The 26,265-nt window shown below is 37.9% G+C and overlaps 1 pseudogene; it reads left to right on the forward strand.

Moving 5' to 3' along the window:
- Nucleotides 1-242: 242 nt before the first annotated feature.
- The window catches only part of LOC120543342, a 168,011-nt pseudogene continuing 141,988 nt past the window's right edge, over nt 243-26,265 (forward strand).

Here is a 26,265-nt window from a genome sequence, read left to right on the forward strand (position 1 = left end):
TATTAGCCCTTGCTAATATTTTTTAAGATGTTGCCTCCGTCTATGACAAGTGGACTGCCCAAGACGGTAATGCCCGCTAAACAGAAAGTGCCCTATTTCGAAAGTTTACCCAGCAATTATGAGCAAATCACTGATGCCTAAGGGGTTTGTTGCCATAGTTACAATAGGGTTCTAAGCACTATCATCTGGTCCTTGCGTCATCCAATCAGGTTGAAGAACCCTAGCTGCAACATAAAGTAAAGATGCACATCTTTCAGCAACACAGTAGTAAGAAACAGAACCAGGTTCATGAGTGTAAGAAAGTACTTGGGGTGGCAAGTAGGCGACTGCGCCCAGTGATGGCGGAACACGAAAATCAGACCCGGCGAAGAAAACAGCAGGAGAGGCAGGTGAGAGCATCAACCATTCCGATTCAACTCCCTTTATTGTTCTCCAAAACTGCTATATGAAACAAAACTGAGGCAGACAGTAAACAAGATTAGTCTTAACATTCAGCTTCAAAAAAAAAAAAAGACAGAAGACTGGTGGGGAGGTGGGGGGGAGGTTGTGGTGGGGACCAAAGGACAAGGTGGGGGGTGTGTATTGGGGGAACGGTCGGTTTTACTTTAAAATTATTGTTGTAGGCCTTTCAGATCAAATTTGGTTACAAAAAATAGCGCCATCAAAGCTCTCCAGCTGGGCTCTTATAGAGTTCCGTTATATTTCTCCAGTTCTTATGCGGGAAGAATTGAGCAACAAAGTCAGTTTGACTGAAAGAGTGTGTGCGTGTCCGTGTATGTGTGTGTACAAAAAAAAAAGGCCTAGATTAATCATAGTATTCTAAATCTCATTACTCGGAACATCTGAGGAAAGATATTTTCAAAAGGCTCTATTAAGGAGCTGTAAATGGAGGCCTTTATGAGATCAAAGGCACTAGAACTGGGACGAATTTTTGTTTGCAGTTCTTATGTTTAAGGAAGGCTTGAATGTAGACAGCGAATCCGCAGGATGGCGGCGAGACCAGGCTATGCTCCATATTTCAGCGGACCCCTGCTGTGCGACCCATAAAGCTGTCGATACTGCAGTGTGATGTCAGTCAGAGAATAGAACCACCATTAGTATTTAAAAAAAAGAAATAAAAGGGGCATAAAAAAGAAAAAGAAAGGACAGTCGCAAATGAACCTAGTTATGATTAAAGATGGCGGCCAAGCCTACCGCAGTGTGCGTAACAATCGGAAAAAGAAAAGACAATTAGTTGAGTTTTTCCTTCATAAACAATATAACGCTGCAGATGGCCATGTTTCGAATGGGCCGACATGATCAGTGCAAGACACTACAAAATGGCAGGTTCCCTCTTTTTCCTTGTGTTTCCCCCTTTACTTTCCGCTCATGCCGGGGTCCGCGTCTTTTAGCACGCAATTGTTTTCGTTGGGTTGCATTGCTCATTTCAGGCAAGAGCACATTAATTGTCTCGACTGCTCCAGGAGTATCCATGATCAAATGTAACACAGATGATGACAAGCTTTTGTGCTCTTCAAAACCCACCACCACCCCCGCCACTACCACCACAGCCCCACCACCACCACCACCACCTCGCTTTTGCTGTTTGCTTTCCTTTTTTGTTTTAATAAAGGGCCACTTCTTAGAAGAGAAGGGATGTTGTTTCTGTTACTTTTTGGGGCGAGGTGTCACATGGCTGTAAGTGGCTGCTATGGGTATTTTGTACCTTGGCTAAAAGGGAAATAGGCAAGTATTCTCCCCGATTTGTGCATGTCTTTTTTATACATTAGGTGGTATTTCTCTAATAATCACAGCTACAATATTAAATAAACTCTAAGAAGCAAATCTTTTAATCCACTGTGGCTAATCCACTCTTGGGTTTATTGGTCATGATATATTCAGCAACGACAAAAGCTATCAGCAGGGTTCCAGAATACATTTTGTGACAGTCTTTTTTTTTTTGGGAACTTTCACTCTTTCAAGGGAGAAATGCAAAAAAAAAAAAACCCAATCAATATAGAAAACCAGATTTTCTTCCCTGCACTCCTTTTCTTCAAATAACTTCATCGGGGTAACAAAATAATGGGAATCCCACCCCCTCACCCCACATAGGGCACTTGAACAGAGTGTTTGTGATGCCGAGCTGTTCACTTGAACTTGAAGCATCATTGCTGGGAGTTGGAAGATGGGGGATGCTTTTGCATGTTTTCTGTTTCTAGTGTTCAGCAATAATATGCCTTTTCCATCTGATTTTAGGTCGTGATTCCTTTCATTTTTATTTTTTTCAAAAAAAAAGCAAAATATTAATTCTTGTAAAGTGTTTACAGGCCCTAGTGACCTTACCTATAAGCTGTCAGAAAACGTGCTTAGCTCAAAAGTTGGATTTTAGAATAATAAAAGGCCCAGCTGATGTGTGCTCTTTATTTGTAACACCTAAACTAGGGGCCATCCAAGCCCTTCCTAATACATTTGTGTTCTTTTATAAAACAGCACGCCAGCATGATTATGATGTGCACGTCAGCCAATGCTGGAACACTTTTATGTAAATTTTCCAAAAAAAAAAGGGTTTTCTTTGTTAAAGCAGCTTCAGAAAAAGGACCCTGCTCTAAGAAAAAAAAGAGGGCAACGTAAATGTGAAATGACAACTATGGCAAAGAAATGGTAGAATAAAGGTTTACTTCTTGTTTAACTTTATTGACAGATGAGGCTGTCGCTTCTCCATGGTCGTTGTAAACTTTTACTGCAGTTTGACATTTCTTTTTTGCTTAGAAAATTTAGCAAGATATTCTCAATGATTGTGCATGCTTTTTTTTTTTTAATTGTGAGAATAGAAAGAAAAATGCTGAACAAAAGCTTTAGGTGTGAAAGAATAACCTGACTCACGCTCATCAGTGTATCTAATATCATTACCGTCAGCAGAACTCGATTAAATCTTTCAAGTCTGGTCTTGTTGTGCTGCCCCTCTGTGCAGATTTATGTGCTTCAGCTGAATCGTTTGCTTTTCTTTTAGTCCTTATAAGCATTTCATGTCTACGAAAGTCCTTTCTTTACAGCAAGAAAAAATACTCTATTACTCGGCAAAATAAATGACACGGTATATTGTGAATTTACTTGGAAAATCAACTTATTTGATAAATTCAGAAAATGTATGACACACACTGTTGAATATATATATATATATATTATTTTTTTTTTTTTCTGTGACTAGTGTAGTTTGTGCTTTGGTGTCAAATATACAGTGCTGGTATGGTAATGTTAAAACTCATCCTAAAAGGAAGGTTGTTTGGACAATGAAAAATGTTTTTAGGATGTACGTGTGGTGAAAACTGTATTGTTAGATACTGTAGATAGTCCTGTAAGTAGGTAGATGTGAAAGGCAGTATATAACAGACATATATTGGAGTCACTTTAGTGATTACAAGGGGAAAGCAGAGCAAACATTTGTGCACAGTCAAACATACACAACCTCACAGTGCACTCAATTCTAAAGAAAGAAATTAACATGTAAATTAAAAATTATAACAAAAATAAGTAAAATGAAGTAATGGCATAAAATAATTACTTTAGAAAGGCCTTGCTACAACTCCAAAAAACATCTGGGACAGAAAATGGATGAATAAATAAGCAAACATTTTCAAATGTTGTAGTTCTTCATTATTTTTAATTGGAATTTTTTTTAAGCTTCTGAGGCTTTCGTGAACCCAAATGATCTGCATGATCAATTATGATGAATTTTTAAATATCTCCCATAAGACAAGAAACTTTAGGACCTGGAGGCGCCATACTTTTAAATTCAGTTATACCCAGCCTCATATTTCAGTTTAGTGTTCCTGCTTAATACTGGCAATCACTGAATTCAGGCACTGGTTATAATTCATTCTTAAAGAGAAGCATGGGAAATTTCACCCCTGAAACAATATCAAGAATTTTGTTCCTTTTTTCCTCATTACTTTGAATAGCTCTGCAGTAACTGTGTCAAATTTCAGTGTTCTTGTTTGTTACAGGAAGTTTTACAGAAACAATTCAATAGATAGGCGATCCATTAACAATAAGAGATATAATATTAATGATAGATAGGTAAAAAAAACTCTCATTTGGAAGAAATGGGAGCACATTGGGTTAACCTAAAGAACCCAACTGAAAGGAAATATAGAGCAATAGCAGCAAGGTGATATTTAGAAGACAAAAAAAATAAATTATTAAAAGTAGAGTCTCACTGGATTTTAAGTAGCTGAGCAGGAACACTGGTTTGAGAGATAGATAAGATAGATTGATAGACTAAAAGGTAGCTACAGTGTATAAAACAATATAGATAGATAGATAGATAGATAGATAGATAGATAGATAGATAGATAGATAGATAGATAGATAGATAGATAGATAGATAGATAGATAGATGCTTTATTAATCCTGAAGGAAATTGGGCTCCAGCAGCAGACAAAGAAGCCACACTTATACGTATAACAAGAATGATCACAAATCTTAATATGCTATCAAGGTACAATATAACACATGGCGCCATTTCCTGTTAAGATGTCTGCTAAACCAGCTCAGTAGCATTCTGCATACAGGGAACAAGACCACTTTGACTAATGGGTGACTCGTTTTAGAGCCTGATGGCTGAAGTTAGAAATGACCTTACTGATTTACCAGAGGTAGGCTGCTCTCCTTTTTAATCTTAGTTTTAAAAAGAAACATAGGAAGTAAATTAGTTGTAAGATTTACAAGGCAGCATTTACTGGTCACATTACACGTAAGTGCAAAATGCAGGACTAACAGTTTTAATGCATCAATAAACAGACTCAATATTTTGTACTTGAAAGTATCAATTTCAATGTAGTATTGTGCACTTTGAACGGATATTACTTAGGGCTCTCCTTTTTTTTTTTTAATCTTTTTTTGAATTTATTAAAAGCATGTCACATTCCATTCCACCCGTGAGAAAAAGAGGAAAGCCAACAGCTACAGTAAAACTTTTGAGAGTAGTAAAGAGGGAAAGAAGTCCTTCTGCCCAATATACTGTAAATGCTTATTCTAAAATGTTACTGATTAGATCATGCCAGGTTTTAAAAATGTTTTGAACAGATCCACTAAGTGAGAATTTGATTTTTGTCCAATTTCAAATCTTATATAATATCAGTTACCCACTGACTTAAAAGAGGTGGGCTAGAATTCTTCCAGTTGAGCGAGACGAGTCCACTCGTGCTAGTAGTGAGGTAATGGCAATTACAGTTTGTTTGTCCTTCTGCACTTTAAGCCCATCTGGGAGTCCACCAAACACAACTGTTAGTGAATTAGTAGGGATTGTGACACCAAGGCTGACTGATAGGCATTTAAAAAGGGCCATCTTAATGTATGAGCACAATGGGCATTGGCCTTGGGACCCAGGAGCTTAGGGGCCCACGATGTTTCTGATGCCTATGTATGTTTCTGGTTTGCTATCAAAACAGGGGCCCCGGCACACTACATTTTGCCCGGGGACCTATGATGCTGTTAAGACGGCCCTGTGTTAGAGCAATGCTTCTTAATTTCAGTTCTTGTCTGCTGGTTTTTATGCAGTCAGTTTTGTCACTATGTAATACATTTTAGTCAGCTTTATTAATTAGCTTTGCTACGTGTGGATAATGTTATTCTTCTCCTTTCTTCCTAAGTATTTTTAAACCAGTCTTCACGTCGTCATGTGTGGCTCTTGACTGGCTTCTTAACACTTGCTGTTCAGCTAATGCCTAAAGCTTTGGACTGCAAAATGCAGGGTTCCAACTGTACCAGTCATTTAGTGTGTGACACTGGACAAGTGTGTAACCTACTAGTGGAAAAATGGAAAGATTTGTCCTGCACCTGTTATTGGAAAGATGTCCTGGATGGAAAACAAATAAAATGCAATGTGATGCCTATAAATGTATTGACAGTTCAATAGTTTTTACTTTCTTGTACATGAAGTATAGGGAAAGTATTGTAATCGTCTAAAGATTCGATGGTGAGATTTTGAGCGACTTTCTCATATATGAAGTATAAGTATTGGAATCTGCCAAAAATTCCATTTTGAGATTTTGATGAATCTCGACTTTTTAGACCTCCCAGAGTCTGAAAATACCATTTTTGAAATTATGTCTGTGTGTCTTGTGTGTGTGTGTGTGTGTGTGTGTGTATGTAAACACAATAATTTGAGTACACTTTCACTTAGGTCAACCAACTTTTGCATACAAGTATTAGGTACAAAACGTAGATTTCTATCAACTTTTGGGCTATTTGCGTTAACTTGAAGTGTTGCTTTACCTTTTATTCATGCAGCTGCAGAGTCTGATTTATTCAACTTTACTTTTATAATAATTGTTCAATATATTATTGATTTGATTTGATTTGTTGTTGATGGTTCTTTAATGTACATAATATAAAAATCTAATCATTGTCTTGCAGTTTACTCTTCAAATATCCATCCCCATATCTGAGTATACGAGAAAGTCTACAGGAGACCACTCCCGATTTTTTTAAATATATTTGGGTTAATGCGTTTCAATTAGAATGTTTCAAAATCAAAACAAACTTCTACAGAGTTTTCTAAAGAAAATGATAAAAGCAAAAACAGCTGGTTTAGCAGAGGAACGTTTGATAAATATTTTAGTCTTGACTCATTAAAGGTACGTCTGGGCATATGAATGATGCGCATTTTCAAAACTTGCTCAAGAGCTCCCTTATTTGGGGTGGGAACAGTTGGGGAGGAGCAGTCTTCACCTTCTGCTTCCTGATTGGCTGAGTAACTTTGACATCTTCCTGTTTTTAAAACTCGTGGTAGTTTTTTTTTCTTAGATTTTACCATTCAGCAGTCTGATTTTTGCAATTGTTGCTGTATTCACATTTTCTCTCAGCGGTGAAGGGGCAGATTTCTGCTTTTTTAGCCTTAGGATGGTCTTCCTGACCGAGGTATTTTAATCCAGGTGGTCTGTTCTGGTGGACACCATATTCTACAGATGTAGCTCCATGAGCATGAGTGTGACCTGCAGTGATCCTGCACTCCATTTAGATCTGCTCCCTGTCTTACCTATAAATCTTCCAAGTCCACTGCTGATTTGGAATAAGCGGTTTCAGTAAATAGATGGGTTATGGCTTTCTAGTTTTCTGTAGAGAACTCAGTTGTGTTTTAAGAGAGTTCCTGTACTTTGAAATTTAGTAAATTCCTGCCGCTGATTGGTTGTTTTCAAAAGTCATTACTTTGGTTTCTATACTTCTTTATCTTCATGACGCCTATTTTCTTGTTTAGACAGATTTATTTAACATGCATTCATGGTAAAAGTCTTCACAATTCCACACTTTTGATGATACTGCACTAAAGCGAATAAAAACAGTTTGTAGTACCAGCACCTACTAACATGTGTCAGGGCATGGGGATGGATACTTGTGAGGTAAATTATTTTCTGTTATTCTTCTTTAACTTAGAAGGAATTGCAGAATTTGGCCCTTCTGGATCATTCAAGTTTTTTTTTTTTGTTGATCAATCCTGACAAAGTGGCAGTTAAATACAGCAATACTATAGCATAATGAAATAAGAAAAATCCAGTGGGGTAACAAGTTTTTATGCTGGGTGGCACACAGAAAAGTAGGCCACAAATCAAGGAGTGTGTGGTGACGTGACCTTTGTGACACACCCATCTGTTGTGATAATTGCCATGTCAGCTTATGAGGATTTCTTGCTATACGATCTAAAATATCAGAGACAGCTTCTGGGCTTTGGATGACAGGGTTTCTCAGTTTCAGTGCATTGTTCACAGAATGAGTAGCACACCTTATTTTCACCAACTGTTGAATTGAGCATTTCTCATGAGCACTCAAAATGGAGTATTGTTTCCTGAGTCCTTAACATGTCAACTTGAAGGAACTTGAACCAACATAAAGCTCCACAGTTGAAATATGTTATTCCAATGAATGCAGAATGCATTCTTTCCAGTAAGTACATGGTGAAATGAAACAGAACATTCATGGGGTCTTCCTGCTAGCTTCTCCCAACTCTGCTTACTGCTGCTAAAACGAGGGCAGGACTCCTTACCATGCACAGGGACACTTTTTCACAAGCCACCTGCAGATGCTGTAATACAATGCTTATGAAATGTTTACAAACAAATAACAAATAAATTAACAAGCAAAGTAACATAACAGAGGTAAAGAACTGCAAAGAGTGTGCAGAGTTGTGCAACCATAGCCTGCTGACACCAGCATGTAGGTTTAATGCTTAATCAGAAATAGCAGGCCTTATGTACAAGTGATAAGCAGCAGAAGTACCCCTCTCTCCATTTACTCCATTTACTTAAATTTCAATTTTCTGATTATGAAAATAGGAAACCACAACCTATTTTGCTGATGACATTGTGATCTGTAGCGATAGTAGTGAGCAAGTTGAGGAGACCCTGGAGAGGTGGAGATATGCTCTGGAGAGGAGAGGAATGAAAGTCAGTAGGAACAAGGCAGAATACCTGTGTGTCAATGAGAGGGAGGTCAGTGGAATGGTGAGGATGCAGGGAGTAGAGTAGGCGAAGGTGGATGAGTTTAAATACTTGGGATCAACAGTACAGAGTAATGGGGATTATGGAAGAGAGGTGAAAAAGAGAGTGCAGGCAGAGTGGAATGAGTGGAGAAGAGTGTCAGGAGTAATTTGTGACAGACGGGTATCAGCAAGAGTGAAAAGGAAGGTCTACAGGATGGTAGTGAGACCAGCTATGTTATATGGGCTGAAGACGGTGGCACTGACCAGAAAGCAGGAGACAGAGCTGGAGGTGGCAGAGTTAAAGATGCTAAGATTTGCATTGGGTGTGACGAGGATGGATAGGATTAGAAATGAGGACATCAGAGGGTCAGCTCAAGTTGGACGATTGGGAGACAAAGTCAGAGAGGCAAGATTTAATTTGGACATTTGCAGAGGGGAGGTGCTGGGTATATTGGGAGAAGGATGCTAAGGATAGAGCTGCTAGGCAAGAGAAAGAGAGGAAGGCCTAAGAGAAGGTTTATGGATGTGGTGAGAGAAGACATGCAGGTGATGGGTGTAACAGAACAAGATGCAGATGACAGAAAGATATGGAAGAAGATGATCTGCTGTGGCAACCCCTAACAGGAGCAGCCAATACAAGAAGAAGAAGGTCAATGTGGCTGTGTCAAAGCTGCATGTCCCTGGCACTGCCACTGTCTGCATGGAACTTGCACTGCTCCTTTTGAGACATGTTACGCTGGAAAGTGACTGTTATGAGGATAAAAGTTTGCAGTTTCCCTGTCTATTTAGTCAATTCTTGTCTAAAGCCAATTAAGCTATAAAATAATAAGTGGGAATCTAAATTTGAATACATTCTTTTTTTACATTTTAAGCAAGATAATACAATTATAAAGATTAGGATGGACAGGAAACTGATGAATACAACATGTGGCATCTTTAATCAGAAGTTTCTTACTCTTACATCCATACAGTGTGATACTCCAACTTTCAAGGCGGTGTTGAAACAACACTGCACTGCAGTAACTGGCTTGGGGTAGGACGACATCCCAGATCAATCACGTCTTACACCAGGCCAATACAGCCTGACCATATGGTTAAGAGTCCACCGTAAAGAGGAGAGAATGTTCAGCCGGACATGAAGGACATTCCAGATACCATCTAGATCAGTGGTGTCAAACTCCAGTCCTGGAGGGCCACAGTGGCTGCAGGTTTTTATTCTAAACCTTTTCTTAATTGGTGACCAGTTTTTGATGCTAATTAATTCCTTTCCCTTTCATTTTAATTGACTTGTTTTTTAAGATTTGTTCCCCGGAATTTCTTTATCCTTCCTCTGAATTGCTTCATTTCTTTCCTTAAATGGCACCCAAACAGAAATGAAACGTGAAGTGAGTGAGCCAGCAGAAGACCAACTAAGTCAGGGCCTCAAACCAATTTCACTCCAACCATTCGCTTAATTAGGCACCAATTCTTGTTGTTAATTAAACCCATTCTTTAGTTCAATGGCTTGTTGCTGCTCATTTTATATCTCATCATTGCTTGGCTGCTAATTAAGGAGAAAGAAGCAATTGAGGGATTTGAGTCTTCAAGCGCAAGTCAATTAAAATGAATTCAAAAGAAGTTAATTAGCAAGAAAAGCAGGACACTAATTAAGAAAAGGGTTAGAATGAAAACCTGCAGCCACTAGGGCCCTCCAGGACGGGAGTTTGATACTACTGATCTAGATGGAGTCTTAAAGGCAATACTTCCACTAGTCTTTGAAAATGTAAACATGGACATGATTTGATGTCCAATAAAACACATTCCACATATGCTTTTGTAACATTTGGTTAAAAAAATATATATACAGTATAGTGGATTGACCCCCTACCCGGGGTTTGTTTCCTGCCTTGTGTCCTGTGTTGGTTGGGATTGGCTCTAGCAGACCCCTGTGACCCTGTAGTTAGGTTATAGCGGGTTGGATAATGGATGAATGGATGGATAGTGGATTGATCTCTAAGAAAAATGACAGTTCAATCTGAATTGTCCAGTTTTTTTTTTTTGCAAATTGAATTATTGATATTTGTTTTAGTGCTTGAGATGATATACTTCAAAAACTGTCATTTTCAAAGGTCTTGCGAAGAGGAAAATCTCTGGTCATCAGATTATAACTTGGAAGATGTCCACCCTCTTCTTTATGATAATTTTGTTTTATTGAGAGAGCTTTGCAGCTCTACTGCATATCCTGACCCTAGAATACATTTTTTAGTATTTTTGTAACTCACCTACTTTCTGTTAACCTTATACGACTCTGAAATCCTTGACTATGCAGAACAATTCTTAAACAGCTGAAGATAAAAGAGTTTTATTCTTTCTAACAGCCTGCTTCCATATACTGTTGAGGGTGAAAAAAAATCTTTTATTGAAATGGAAACGTTTGATGTACATTTTAAGCAGATACAATGCAACTTCTGTTCAGGTTTGAATCGTGAAAGAGAATGAGGCAGTGTAAAGAATATTTTGATTGTTAGTGCCTGTCTGGTTGAGGCTTGTTCATCTCTGCAGATGCAGTGTATTGTTAGTAGTCTTCCTGACTGGATAATTTTATTAAATCACAATCATTTAATGTTGTCACCTATGGCCAAGCATTTGAGTTTGTAAGTCTGACAGTGGCTATAAAAGCAACAGAGGCTGGACCACACTGTAAGTGTATTACTGCTTCGTAACAGCATCAGCAGGCAGTTATAACTGTCTAAACCTGATTAGATTGGCGGCTATGTTGTTTTATACAAGGCCTTTATCTTCAGTTCAGTATGATGTCATATTGTGAATAAGAGTTCATGACATTAACTAGGCTGAAACTCTTGAAAACCTTATCTTATATTATGATCTTGAAATGAAGCACTGGTTCACATGATGATTTACCAAGTACTCATGATATTTAGTTTTCAAGTGACAAAACGGGAAGTTACTGCTCCATCACGACCTCACAACACCATGCCATATTAGTAATGTTACATTTTAAGGTTGATCTAAAAACAGCATGTTGTACAATGGAAGCGACTGCTCACCATCTGCATATGGACACCTGTACTCTTAAAATTGAAGATTCCAGAGTTTTTCTTTAGAGCAATGCCTTACAGGAACCATTTTTGGTACCCAAAAGATCCATCCACATGAAGGTTCCAGAAAGATGTTTTATTTATTTGGGTCCATAACAGGCTCCTTACAGTAAATAACCAGGGATGGATGGTAACAGATTTGTGAAATACCAAATGCTCATGTATTTAAAATGACTCTTGCTGCATACAATAACACAGGCTAAATTCAGAGTTTCTTAATCTGTTAATGTCTTGCTATTTAGTTCACCATACATTAAAGATTTCAGTTTTTTTTTCTACATATTAGTTTTTCAAAACCTAAAGAACCAACTTCATATCAAATACATCTTGTCGAAAAGAAATGGTGCTTTGTCCAGCAATGGTTCTACAAAGAACCACAAAACCGAGTAGAGAATAGTAAAATACCATTAAAGAACCATTATTTTTAAGAGTGTAGAAAAAGATTTAAATTAGCAGTTAATTAGCCTTCAATGAAACAAAAAACTAATTTCTAAAAAGCTTTAACTTTTGGTAAGTTTTCTATTAAAATGTGTTATTTGCATTTCACTTGGAAGTTTTTGCTACTGCAAAAGCTATGGTTTTAAGTAAAAGCTTTCCTTGAATTTAGCCCAGTTCATCTTAGATATAAACGTCTACGCATGGAAGTGTGTGTGTCTGTCTGTCCGGCCTGGAATTGAGAGGTGGAGTTGGGGTAAGGGCTCCACCTCCGAGGATACACAAGCGAGGCCAGCAAAAGCGAAAGCCGGCAAAGCGGAACCTCCGCATAGTCACTCGTTTAGTGGCTAATATGAGGTGAGCACATTGGCAAAACAGTATCCCTTTTACTTTTCCTCCCACCACTAATACACATGCGAGGCGAGCATGCCGGCAAAACGAAACCTCAGAAGAAAGGCAAAGTCGCTTAGCCGCTAATGCACAACCGATGCAAGCACGTCAGCAAAACGAAACCTCCTAGGAGAGAGACGCGCAAAGTAGTTCCTTCCAATTACCTGACATCTCTACATTTCAATTTTTTTTTTGACGATTTCAATACTTTCTAGGACCCTACACAACTAGTTTTTATATAGTTCCCTTTATAATGATCTAATCATGCCAACCACCTCAAAGATTATCAGTTTAATTACAATAATAAAGAAAATATAATACGATGGGGGACCCAAAAATTCCTGAGATGGTTAAAAAAAAAACAACTTTATTATACAACAGCAATTCCATTTTAGTCATCGTCAAAATTCACCCCTTGAGATGTAATACACTTGTCCCAGAGCTTCTTCTGCTCAGGTGAACATTTCTTGTACTTCTCTTTTGTTACTGTGTCTAGTGCCTCCTGCAGTTTTTTCCTAGACTTCTGACACAGTAGCAAATTGTCTTCCCTTCAGTCTCAGTTTTAATTTCAGGAGCAGAAAAAGTCACAAGGACAATATCTAATATTTTTGGGGCTAGTAAAGCAACAACCTCATTGTTTTTGGTCAAATACTCTGTGACTGACAACAGAGTGTGTGGGGTACACTGTCATGCTGCAAAATGCAGTTTTACTTGTGCCGTTTTTCAAAACGTTTTATTCCTGATGCTTTCCCTCAGACAGTAGTTCAGCGTAATGCAGCTGATTAACAATCTGTTTCTGGGAAAACTTGTTATTAACAAGTCTGTTAATTTAAAAAAATGCTATCATCATTGTCTTTATGTTCGATACAATCTAGCAATTACAGACCAATTAGTCTTTTTCCTATGCCAAGCAAAATTATGGAAACTGTAATAAGAAATAATTTAGAAAATTACCTAAACAAAAATAATATTCTAAATAGAATCTAGCATGGATTTATGAGAGGAAGGTCCTGCCAAACCAATCTTTTTAGATTTTTTTAGACGAAGCAATGGAATAGTTGACAACAAAACATACAACAGAATTTACCAAGACTGTCGAAAAGCATTTAGTACAGTCCCACACCAAAGTCTCGTTCTGAAAGTTGTCAGTGGAGTTCCTCAAGGGTCTGTCGAACATCAGGAAAATGCATTTTAATGTAGAAAAGTGCAAAGTGCTACACGTGGGCAAAAGGAACATCAATTAAAAATACAAGATAGGAGACACTGTCATACAGGAAGCAACTTCGGAAAAGGATTTAGGGGTTTATGTTGACGTAACATTTTCATCAGCTAAGCAATGTACGGAAGCAAATAAAATGTTAGGGTTAAATAATAAAAACCTGTTAAATTTAATTCAGGGGACGTTATGCTCAAACTATATAAAGTACTGGTAAGAGCAGATCTGTTGTATTGTGTGCATTTCTGGGCACCACAGTACAAGAAAGACATGGCAGCACATGAAGCTGTGCAGAGGAGAGCAGCCAGGTGCATCCTAGGACTTAAGGACAGAGTCAGAGAATTAAATCTATTTAATCCCAAGGAGAGGAGACTGTGTAGGGACCTAATCCAGGTATTTAAAATCCTGAAAGGCATTGATAAAATAGGTCCAGCATCATTCTTTCAACTTAAGTGTGAAAAACGTAATCAAGGACATTGGTGGAAATTAAGGGGAACTGCATTTAAGACTGAAGCCAGGAAGCACCTCTTGAAGCAAAGAGCTGCGGGACTTTGGGACAAACTACTCAGACATGGAGTTGAAGCAGAAACCTTGACAACCTTTAAGAAAAATTAGGATGAAATACTGAGACAGCTTAGTTATTAGCGAAACAAATGGGCTTGATGGATTGAATGGTCTCCTCTTGTTTGTCAAATTTGTTATAGAAATTACAATTTATAGGAAAAACAAAGCAGCAAAGTCACATTTACAGTTATGAAATAAATGTCGGAAATACCCATCTTGATCATCTTAGCACAATATCACTTGGCAGAATGTTTAACAAGACTGTAGTTATGTGATATCTAAAGGCATAGTTGATAACTTCTAATTATTGCATAATTAGATCTGGACCACCCCATATATTAAAAAAGACAAAGAGAAATCATGAAGGATTGGGGACCACATCAGTACCTCTCTTAATATAAGAAAATAAAGGTCTAAAAATGGAATTGTGTCCTTTGTAGCCTATTGCCACTGGTTTGTAAGTAGAGTCTCTCCTGTACACTGTGTTTTCCTCCAAAGAGCTCAATCTTCTTTGGAAGTGGGTTCCTGATTAAACTATGGCTTCTGGTGCCTTTGTTTCTTAAATATGTGTGTGTTGGAAGATGGGACCTCTGGAGCCGAAATTGAAGTGATCTGTGTTCATTTCGGGGCTCATCCTGCAGTCTGTGGGGTAGAGAGAAGACAGTGAAAAATCTGATCCTTCTGGCATTTGGTACTTTCCTTATCAGAACCTTGGAGACAGTTCTATGTGCACACATGCAGCAATATATGCAGTATATAGTATGTCATCTGACTGCATATGTACTGTACATGTACATCTATATATATATATATATAAAAATGTATATTTACAGTACACGGTGGCACAGTGGGTAGTGCTGCTGTTAGGAGACCGGGTCCTCCCTGCAAGGAGTTTTCATGTTCTAACCGTGTCTGCGTGGGTTTCCTCTGGGTGCTCCAGTTTCCTCCCACAGTCCAAAGACATTCAGGTTAGGTGCATTGGCGATCCTAAATTTGTCCCTAATGTGTGCTTGGTGTGTGGGTTTGTGTGTGTGCCCTCCGGTGGGCTGGCACCCTGCCGGGGTTTGTTTCCTGCCTTGCGCCCTGTGTTGGCTGGGATTGACTCCAGCAGACCCCGTGACCCTGTGTTAGGATGTAGTGGGTTGGATAATGGATGGATGGATATTTACAGCATATACTCTGATATATTCAAGGATATCATTAATGAAAACTGTCCTTTTTCTTTCCCTTGATGCACAGTTCTGCAGGGCTGCAGACCACTCTTTTCTACAAAGGTTCAATTATCTTACTCTAAAGTGGTGAACAAATCACTTCACCTGCTCATTCGCATATTGTAACTGAATAAAATGTGAAAAGTCCTAAATGGTGAATGGTTCCTAACAGGGGCAGACTCCATCTCCCTGCATGTTACAAATCCTGTGTTAGACTAAGCAAATACAGGAAGTTAGAGTTAAAATCTCCATTTGCAGGACTTTAAAGATTAAATCATAGCATTATCAAAATCTTCATTTTGGGGGAAATATGTTAAAAAAAATTTTAAAGATACAATCAGGACATAGGATAATTCAAATACTTGTATTAATGTTTATGGTTTTGCTGCCCCAACATTCTTTCGTGCACCTGGCTCCATGTCAGGATGGCAAAAAGATTAAAGACGTCCATCCGGATATGCTTATTATTTTAAAGACAAAGGAGATGTCTGCTTTTCCTTCCACCACATATACGCATATCAAGTGTACAGATGTTTGGCATTAGAAATGCTGTCTTATGTGGATGAAGGAAAATGGACAAAAACAATGTTTTACCTCATCTTAAACATCTGGAGCTTTACGAAGAACTGAGTCACTCACTATCAATGGGTTTAGTACTCAAACATAATTGGCCAATGCTAGCCAATCAGCTTTGTTTAAATTGGGCTTAATGATTAGAAAATCCCATTTAAAGCCCTTATACTGAATAGAAAAATTCAATACATTTACTGTAAGTATAACATTTTTGGTTTATAACTTTGCTAGATTATTTTTTTCTCATTATACAGTATTTGTGTTTCTTTTTTGCATTATACTGAAACAGTGACCAGTGTTGTTAGTATTTATTGTAAATTACAAGCCTTGAAATTTTTTACCTTGCATTTCAGTTCATCTTACTTTGAGAGTTATTTATAGTAGATCATTTTTAAAGACTGATGTTTATACCTTTCCATTTTGCAGAATTTGTATTTAAAGCACTCATGAGTGATCAAAATCTATTTTCTGGCATAATGATTTGTTGTTAATTATGCAAGCTAGTCGCTATGAAGTTGAGCTGGATAGCATGAGGTTTTTAGTTTGTTCTGCCATGTCCATCACTGCAGAATTATGGAAACAACTGTACTTTATTAGTATGACACCTTCGCATGGTGTCCAGGACAGAATGGGCTTTCGAGTGATAAAAGTATTGTACATTGTGCTCAGGGCTGCTGGGATTTTCAGCCACTCTCCATGCCTTGGATTATGTGGTGTTCATAGAGGACTTGATGGATGCTATCAGACTCACCAACTGCAGATCCAGTTATTCAGAGGAAATGTGAAGTCTTTCCTGATTCTAATTATTTTTGTTAATATTACAGTACAGTGTAAGGGTGACATATAATTCACCATTACACTTGACCCTGTTTCTGCACCTATGGCTAGAAAAATGCCTTCCAGACAGTCTTTCAAAATTCATTGCTACAAAGAATTTGTAGCGTTTTAAAGATATCCTGAATTTTATTTATTATTTTTAACAGCTGCTCTATACACTGGGAATGAAGCCTGGAGGCTTAATATCTGCTATTAATACAGCATTGTTGCATGTGTTTTAGTTTTGCTGCGTGCCTGATTTAGTTTAGTTGCAATACTAGTGGACCCAAGCAGAGAACAATCCTTTAATGTGCCCTCTAGAGCTTTGGGGTGACCTTCTGACCCACTAAAATATTTTTTTTTCCCATGAGCCTCAGTCAACAGAGAGCTGGTAGTTTCTTTGGCAAGGACTCAACCAGAGGTGCAAAAAGGAAAAATCTGATGGGAGGCTGAAAGAAATAGTAAGTCATTGGACCATTAGTGAGCTGAAGGGGAAGGCGGTGGGCTCATCTGAGGCTGCATTTGAAGAAGAACTAGGGTGTGTTTTCTGTAGAAATACAAGTCAGGGAGTTTTCTTAAAGTGACTGCCTAGCTTGCTTGTACCATTTGGCAATTCTTAAGTGACTGTTTGGTGCAACTGTGAGTGACACAACATTTAGGTGTTTTTAGTGTTTTTGTAGCCTGAGTTGATAAGCCTTTAGAATAAACCTATTGGACACTAGGAATATTTCAAGAATTCAGGCACATTTTAGTAAAGACTGTCAACTTAATGATTTTTTGTTAGTTCCAATGAATGTGCCGATAAGTAGTATAACACACGGTTATTTAAAATCAATTAGTTTTTTATTTTACTATATTCATTTCTTGCAAACACATACATACATATACTGTATCGACTGTCAAATGAAGGATTGCTGAGACGTAAAAATTGCAGGGGTGCCAGCCCGGTGATTCCCCATTTAATTGAATACAAAAACAACATGGTATTATAGAATGTAAATAGTGCTCTCAGCACAGTTAAGACTGTCTGCAATAAGAAGAGCTCAGCGTTTCTTTTTCGCTCTGTCTTTCTTGGGTCCAAATGACAACCATGACCTGTAATTGCCCTTTTTATATCTGTCTGCTCTTGGAAGGGTCAGCACTTCTAATCCCAGGCGGGAGTGGGGATAGGCGTTGTCTCTTGGTAATAAATCCACGCTGGAGGAGACATAAGTAGTGGCAGCGCCCCCTTCCCTTCTGCCTGGTGGTGGTAGAGCAGGGCTTACCTCAATAAAAGAATGTGTCTGTGTATCTGTGTGTCCGTCTTTCATTCCAACAGATGGCACATCACAAACATTAGTAGTAGTAAAATGCATTGCATTTGTCATTCCAACAGACAGTGTCTCACAATCATTAACACTGCATTTACATTGTCTAATTCTTCCATGTGGAGCCTGAAAACCATGAGGACTGATTGAGATCATTTATGTTAGGTAGAATGCCTGTAGGGGGCTGGGCGGTCTTGTGGCCTGGAGCCCCTGCAGATTGTTTTTCTCTCTCACTTTTCTTGTTTTTTCTGTCCTCCCTGGCCATCGGACCTTACTTTTATCCTATGTTAATTAGTATTTCCTAATTTAATTTCTTTATTTTGTCTTTTTTCTCTTTCTTCATCCTGTAAAGCTCTTTTGTATGAAAATGTGTTATATAAATAAAGGTTGCTGATACCAGATGGCATATAACAGAGACATATGCATTCCATTTGTCTTTTCAACAGATGGCACATCACAAACATTAGTGGTGATGCATTTTAATATGCATGCATTATTTTGTAATGCATAAAGTAATAAAATGCTTTGCATGTGTCATTCCAACAGATGGTGCATCACAAACATTGGAATGACAAATGCAGTGCAGTTTATTACTACATACATTACAAAGTACATTTCAATTGATGGTGCACTGCGCACTTTAACACTGAGGACTACTTTGATGACTTTGATTTCTATATATTTTTGATTACTAGATTATTCTGGGTTATAGAATGATTGTGGAACAGGTAAAAACGTCTGATCAGATCCAAATGCAGCCTGCTACTTCTTTAAATGAAGAACAGTATAGGGTGGTCCAGATCTAATTCTGCAATTTTCATTACACTATAAGTTATGAAGTTTATTATATAGAAAATCGCCTGATAAATCCTGAACCATCAAGAAGTGTGCAAACTGGCGACATGAAGAATCATCTTCGTGCTGAACTGGAATCGTCCCCACATAAAATCAAAGTCATCCAGACGATCTGGATCTGCATAATTAGATCTGGACCACCCTGTATAGTAGAGATCTGGGCTGCTTGCATTGTATCATAAAAAAGCAAAATTAATAAAAGCTGAAAGTTGCACATTTTTATATTTAGACTAGCTGTGTAAGCCTGGGATTCTAGAAACTATTAAAATAGTCAGAAAAAAACTGAAATGTAGAGATGTCAGGTAATGAAAAGGAACTACTCTGGGCATCTCTCTCCTGGGAGGATTTGTTTTGCGGACGTGCTCACATCGCTTGTGCAAAAGTAAAAGAGATACCGTTTTGCCAATGTTAGTGGCTAAGCGACTGTCTTTCTTCTGAGGTTTTGTTTTGCTGACGCGTTATTAGCGGCTAAGCAAGTTTTCTGTTTCCTCTGAGGTGGAGCCCGTAACCCGACTCCACCTCTCACTTCCAGGCCGGACAGACGTACACACTTCCACACATAGACGTTTATACATAAGATATCTGTGATGGCCTTCTGTTTTGGGCTGTAACTAACCTGACTGTCCCCCATGTTAGAAAGTGGTAGCGTGAATACTGGCAGTGCCTTCTTCCAGTTACCTTGGTGAGCAAGTCTTTAGTCATGGAGGGGTCACTAATAGTGTATGTGATAAATTCATGTCAGACTTAATTGTCTGTAAGTACAATACATTTTGAATGAGGGGAATTGCTGAAATATTAAGTTATTTTCTACATATGCTAAATTATGTAAAGAAGTCATTTTAAAATGAGAGATGATTATGTAGTTACATTACTTTGACATGAGCAGTGCACTTATGAGGAAAGTGTGGAAAGCTAATGGTATATATGGAAATTGCTCCAGAGTAAAACATTGATATGCCAGTCACTGTTACTTCATATTAATTAAGAATTGTTTTTTCGTGATCATAATATGGTCAATTGAAAGGGTAAGTGTAGGCACTTTTTACTTAAGTCTTTTCCACTACGACTTGATTTGACTTGCTTTACTAAACGCAGTGAATCCAGAGACTTCCATGAATGCAGTCCTTATACTTAAGACACATCTTGAATGTCAGGACTTGAAGCTCACTTTGAGACTTGGATGATCTCTGTTACTTATGTAAGATTATGCCATTGAACTCATGACATGAACTGAATTTTCAGTGTGGTTAGATTTTGAATATGGGTGCTTTTAATATTGCATATCGTGTCCCTAAACTTTTTTTTCACGTGTAGAACACCCTTTACCTATCTACTGCTTTTTCAGACGTGCACTAAAGCAGTCTTTTACTATTCCATAATATTTTGGTTAGCTCTGTAAAGTGCCGTGCAAGGAAGTTTGCTAAGTAAAATGAAAATCAGTATTATTTAAAATAATTCCATAATAACTTGACCCTGCCTTATAAAGTGTATGCTGTCTCAGTGTAGATCGGCACTGACAGCTGATGTACATTTATATAAAACAAACAAAAAAAAAACATTCAGCAGAAGTGTTTTTCCTGGCCTCTCAGATTTGGTGATACGATTCATAGAGACTGGCTGGAAGTCTTTTGTGTAGACAGACCTGCTATTGTCGACATTGCAGGCAGATGTTTGGGGATTTGTCACTGTTAGCAGAAGGCCCGGCTTTTTCCCATGTGGCAGTCTGTCACATACACTGTGTCACGTTCTATTTGTAAGATGGGATTCTATCACCTGGTGGCACATCTCGTTTCTTACTTTCTTTAAGCAAGGCTGCTGATACATTGTCCTGGCTACTCTTCAGCTGATACATTTTGACTTTATATTTCTCTTTGATTTATTTTTTTCCACAATGCCCAGATAATGCATTACATACTAGCAATGAACGTAATTACCTGACATTTTAAAATGTGTCAAAATTTCATTCTTACTTTTCAGCACTCTTTTCAATCTTTTATGTTTCAAATCTCACTATTTGCTTTATTTATAGCCATGGTGAAATTTGCCCAGCTTGTTATGTGTCAGCTAATAGTCTGTATCTAATATAACATAAGAAATTAGTGTTCATCCAAATGTTCTAAACAAATTAACTATGAATGAAAAAATCCTATGATCCTCAGCATTCCCTTCCTTTTTTATAAATAACTTTAATCTTTTTTTTTTCTTTTGCCCAGTTTAGTACAGACTTAAACCTCACAAAAATGAACTTTTGCCAGTCAGGACACAAGATGTGTGTCAATGTGGCAGCCAGAAGAGACATGTGATTTTCAGCTGAAATTTCTTGTACACAAAATTCTGTTAGATCTGTGTTAGCAATACAAAGAAAGAGGCCATAGTATTCCATTGCATTATGCAAAGGGGAGAATTCAGCCTTCAAGCACTCCTGTTAGCCAGCGACAATTGTACTGCTTGCAGAAGGCAAAAGTTTTGAGAGAGAATGGAATCAAGGGATGGAACAGTAAAGTAAGAATTCACTTAGGGGTCATAACCTGGAAGACAAAAGTCTTAGTCAAAGAATAGAGCAGCAAGTCGAAAACCAAAACAGTAACCAGAACCAAGAAATACGAGACATAAATCATAATTAAAGGGAAGAAAAAATTGCTGAAGCGCCAAATTCAAAACTAACAATATGAAATGCAAAGGTGTAATTTAGTCAAATGTTATTTCTTTTGTGCTATGTGCTGGAAGAGAGTTCTTGATTATGGAGGATCCATTTTATGAGGTTTTGAGCTACTTTTTATAAACTAAAGTTTAACTCTTTACCATTACTGTCTTTTGTTTATGTGTCACGTGACTGACTGGTGCTTCAATGACATTTGCAGAAGTTCCGCAATAAATTTGGCAACTCTGCAGCTCGGCAGCTTTATCTCTCGGTGGATAAATTCTACAGTATCTCAAAACTTTCTACAGTAGAATGGTTAGTTTATTTATCAAGTAGACCCAGTTTGTTTCCGTTTTGGCCTTCTTTTGTTCCTGACTTCTCCTTCAATTTGTTTGTTGGTTATTTCCAATCTTTTCAGTTCTGACCTTTATCTGTCCTCTTTCACAAGTCTGCCTAGTCTGTGTTATGTTTTGGGCAAGGGACGAAGTTTGTTATGTTCATTCTTTTCATTAAGTTTGTTGTTGTTGGTTTCTTATTGTCAAAGTATCTTCTGCTATGTTTCTTGTGTTTTGGGCATTATGGAGCCATCACTGCAAATGACTGCCCTTACCATTATAAGGGCTGAGAAAAACCCACAGTCCCCTGCGGTTCATTGAATGCAGTAGATGGTTGGTGAGATTTCCTGTGTACATTGCTATTTTGATTATTTTGTGATTAAGGGATTCTTTGACCTCTATACTTTGTGTTTCGACTATCTTTTGGATTCCTGTTTTGGGACATTGTTTCCCTTGGATTGCCTTTATTGTTTCAGGAAATTCCTTTGGCCTCTTGTGCTTCTCTGAGCATATTCCTTTTGTACAAATACATGTTTTTATTTATAAAACCACTTCTTTGCCCTCTTTGTGACTAGATGGGGTTTATCGGTACCCCTCTTCTATTAGGCATTTTTGGGATGTTCTTTGTGCTTAGGACCTCTCTACTGCAATGTTTCTTGACCTTTCTGGTGTTACAACCTACTTTTTCCCTTATAAGTGTCTTCAGGACCCACCAAGGTGGGGGTGCCCTTGCGGAACTGAGCATGAACTTTAGACCAGGTGGAAGTTGGTCCACCTTGGTAAATCAAGCATGAACATCAAGGCCCAACTCAACACGACCCACTAACATTTTAAACAACAGCAACTTGTGACCCACAGGCGGCAGCCCATGACACACTTCCCAGTGGTTGAGAAATACTAATCTAGTTAGTAATAATCTGAGATGTTAGCTGGGCTGAAAGGACATAACATTTAGCTGTCACTGGAATATTTAGTAGTATTCCTGAAATGATTCATTTTGAGACAAATTTTGGGCCTGCACCTGAGTTACCTGGGGTCAAGCCTGTTTTTGGGTCCTAGACCAGAGACCTCATTTAGAAAGCTTATAAATGCAGAAAAAGAGGCTTGAAATATGCCCATGGAATCTCCAACATAAATGTCGGGATTTGTAAAAGAAAACATGATGCGAAAGCTTACATATATTTACAGCAGCGGAGACCCATGCATACACATTTCGGGAAAGGAGGGAAATTACTACACCCTCGATCAAGTAGGGAAACGCAGCCAGACCAGCAAAATGACAACACAAACATGTAATAATTCATATAACCTAGTGGTTATTATAATGTGTGTTGATGTAACAAATGTATTAAACCTCAAACGTTTTGAATTTGATGGACAGACTGCATTTTAGTTCGCTGTTAAAAGGGCCAATGCTGCGTATTTGCACCGAAGAACTTTTTTTGCCTTTTCATCAGTTTATATCAGCTACCTGTTGTCATTTCTCATGGAACTGGTCAACAGGTCAGGAATATCTCTGCCAAGCTTCACTCCGTTATGCCCACTGTGCTGAAAGCCATTAGCTGACTTCAGAGAGGCTACATCCAGTTTGAGTGTTCATACATAAAACATAACATTTTTGCCCACATTAAAAGGCGGTTTGCAGCAATGTCCAGTTCCCCTAATGTAATTAGAGAACTTAACTGCACTCATATTGCAATAAGGACATCTAACGAGAATGAACCTTCGTTTGTTAATCGTAAGCTGTTACATTCTATTAACAAACAAGGCATCTGTGATGCCAAGATGAAACTGACAAACATCATGTCTCTATGGCCTGGGTCAAGCCATAATTCATTTATTTTGAGACAAAGTAGCTTTGGCAGTTGTGATGGTGCTGTGTGTAGTGGTTGACTTATTGGTAAAGAAACTGGCTGAACCCTCAGTTTTTCATATGGGCTGTGCTATTCATTGTATCAGCAATCAAGTCATTATATGTGCCAAGTGGTAGTGGCTACCCACTCACACACTGGCATTTTATGCCTTTTCCTGACCCCCAGAATACAGAGGAGAGGCGTAATACTGCTGCGCATTATCTTGTTCTCTCAGTTGTGGAGCACAGGGAGATGTTCTTGAATGCAGGTAGTGACGTGTTAGGAGGGATGCTGCTCTGCTAACCAATGAACATCTGCAGCATCTTGATTTATGAGACTGATCATCATCAGCATTCATGAACACACATTTACAAGATGATTGTAATGATCATGTGGTTTTATAAAAGTGAATATTTTTTAAGTAAGTATTTCAATGTTTTTTGACATGCACATACAGCATTTTCGCAATCACATCCATGCAAAGTTTTATAAATGAGGCTCCAGGGGAGTACTGGTCTGGTTTTGGATATTTTGAGCCCTGCATCCATTTTTGTTATTTTTGTGTGCAGTGAATCACAACATTTTGACTAAGAACATTTGACCCCATCTGTAATGTTGAAATGTACATCTAAACTGACAAACAAAAGAGGAAACACTTGAGTAAGAAATGACCTGAAACTCAGAGGGTAAAGTAACAATTTACTGAGCCAGAAGATGCTGCATGGGTCAATTGTAAACATCAAGTAAAACACCCATGTTAGGCGTTTTTATGTTTTGCAGCATCAAATCATAAAATGCTGATGTGGGAATGGTGCTGACATCTCACAAGTATTGCTGACAGATAACACAGTGTTTGTTCATGCATTGCTGTATTGGACAATGGCACCTGTCAGGCTTGTTACTAGTGGTGGCACAATTGGTAAGATCTCCTCAGCATATTATTATGGTGAACCTGACAAAACAATCATGGTTGGCACCATGATGGGGGATCTGCAGAGGCCAGAAAACTCATCCAGGCAAGTTTTCATCTATGCAAATTCTTAAAAAACATATTTTTATGAATATATATAGTTTTTATCCACATAAAAAAATTTTGTAATAAAAATGAACCAAATTAAACATACTGAAAACACAGTTTTTTTATTGCCACATATTAAACCAACAGTACATTAATGGTGTTATTTCTTGTTATCAGCTTGCAGTGGTAGGCTAAGCTACAGAAGAGTCACTCTTGAGTTTTTATGCCTATGCTTACTGTTGATTTGTATTGTTGAATTTTGCTTTATTTTATCTAAACTATTTCTGATCTATCTTTAGTTGATCTTTCGTGACCTTTGTCAGTATATAGAATGCTGATTGCTGGGTTTTGGTTGGCCCATGTGCTTACAGGTGCCATCTTACACATGTTTAAACGGTACAAACTCTGCTTGGCTTTGGGCTTGTTGAACGTTGCATTGTATGAGATGAAGATCTGTTTGCTCTAGTCTGTGACATATGCACTCTCTCACATGAACTGTACCTTCTAAATTATTTGTATTGTAATCACGCTTTACTCTCCTGTGAAAACCCAGTGACTCCTTGCTAAATTTGTTTTGCTGCTGACTCTGAAAACAAGGACCAGACTATCACGAACACACAAATCAATATGCTTTATTCAGGTAGTGTGCCGTTTGACAATATGGTTTGTCTTATGAGTCTGTGTTTTAAAAATTCCTGAGCACACATTTCAACTTTTTCTTGTTCATAGATGTTCAGATTTTGATTTCTCTAAGGTGCTGCATGATATTTTCTGCTTACTTTTTAGTTTCTATATTATTTTCAGTTATTAATAAATTAAATTGTGCCATTTCTGTTGCTGTTTTTTCACGGGCGCCTCTTTTTTGAGTTGAGGTTTCAGCTGCAGAATACAAAAATCTTGAACATCGGAGAAAAATAACACATAGCTTAACTACTAGTATGGATTTAACTTTTGGAAAGAAACAGCAGTGAATACAGTATGTCAACTTCATAATTTAGGTTTTGTCTGTCCAAAGGCTCAATGGCTTGCTGACGTTCAGCAAGATGGCACTCAGCTGTTGAACTGCACTGGCAGGAGGGTATGGTAGATGCTCCCTTTTGATAATTTTACTCCAATATGATTTACATTTTCCCAATAGACAATACAATTCTTACTTCACCCTCTTTCCTCAGTCCCTGGGTCACTATCATCTAATTCTTTTTAGGTTTGTGTCATATTGAGTTTGATGACAAGTCTTTTACCCAGAAAATGTAATCATTTCTAGGATCTCAGCTCTAATCTGGACTTTTACTATTCCAATCTTCACACATCTAATGGTTCATACAGCTTTTTGTATCCTCAGTACAAGCTAAAACTCCTATATATGGTTGTGTATATATTCATGTAAAAACTATATACTGTATAAATACTGAAAAAAATCACTTCTGAATCATTTGTCTAAATGTATGTGGACACCCATCCAAATCACTGAGTTGAGGTATTTCAGCTTCCCAATTGT

Source organism: Polypterus senegalus, chromosome 13 (assembly GCF_016835505.1).
Source record: "Polypterus senegalus isolate Bchr_013 chromosome 13, ASM1683550v1, whole genome shotgun sequence".
Taxonomy (NCBI): Eukaryota; Metazoa; Chordata; class Cladistia; order Polypteriformes; family Polypteridae; genus Polypterus; species Polypterus senegalus.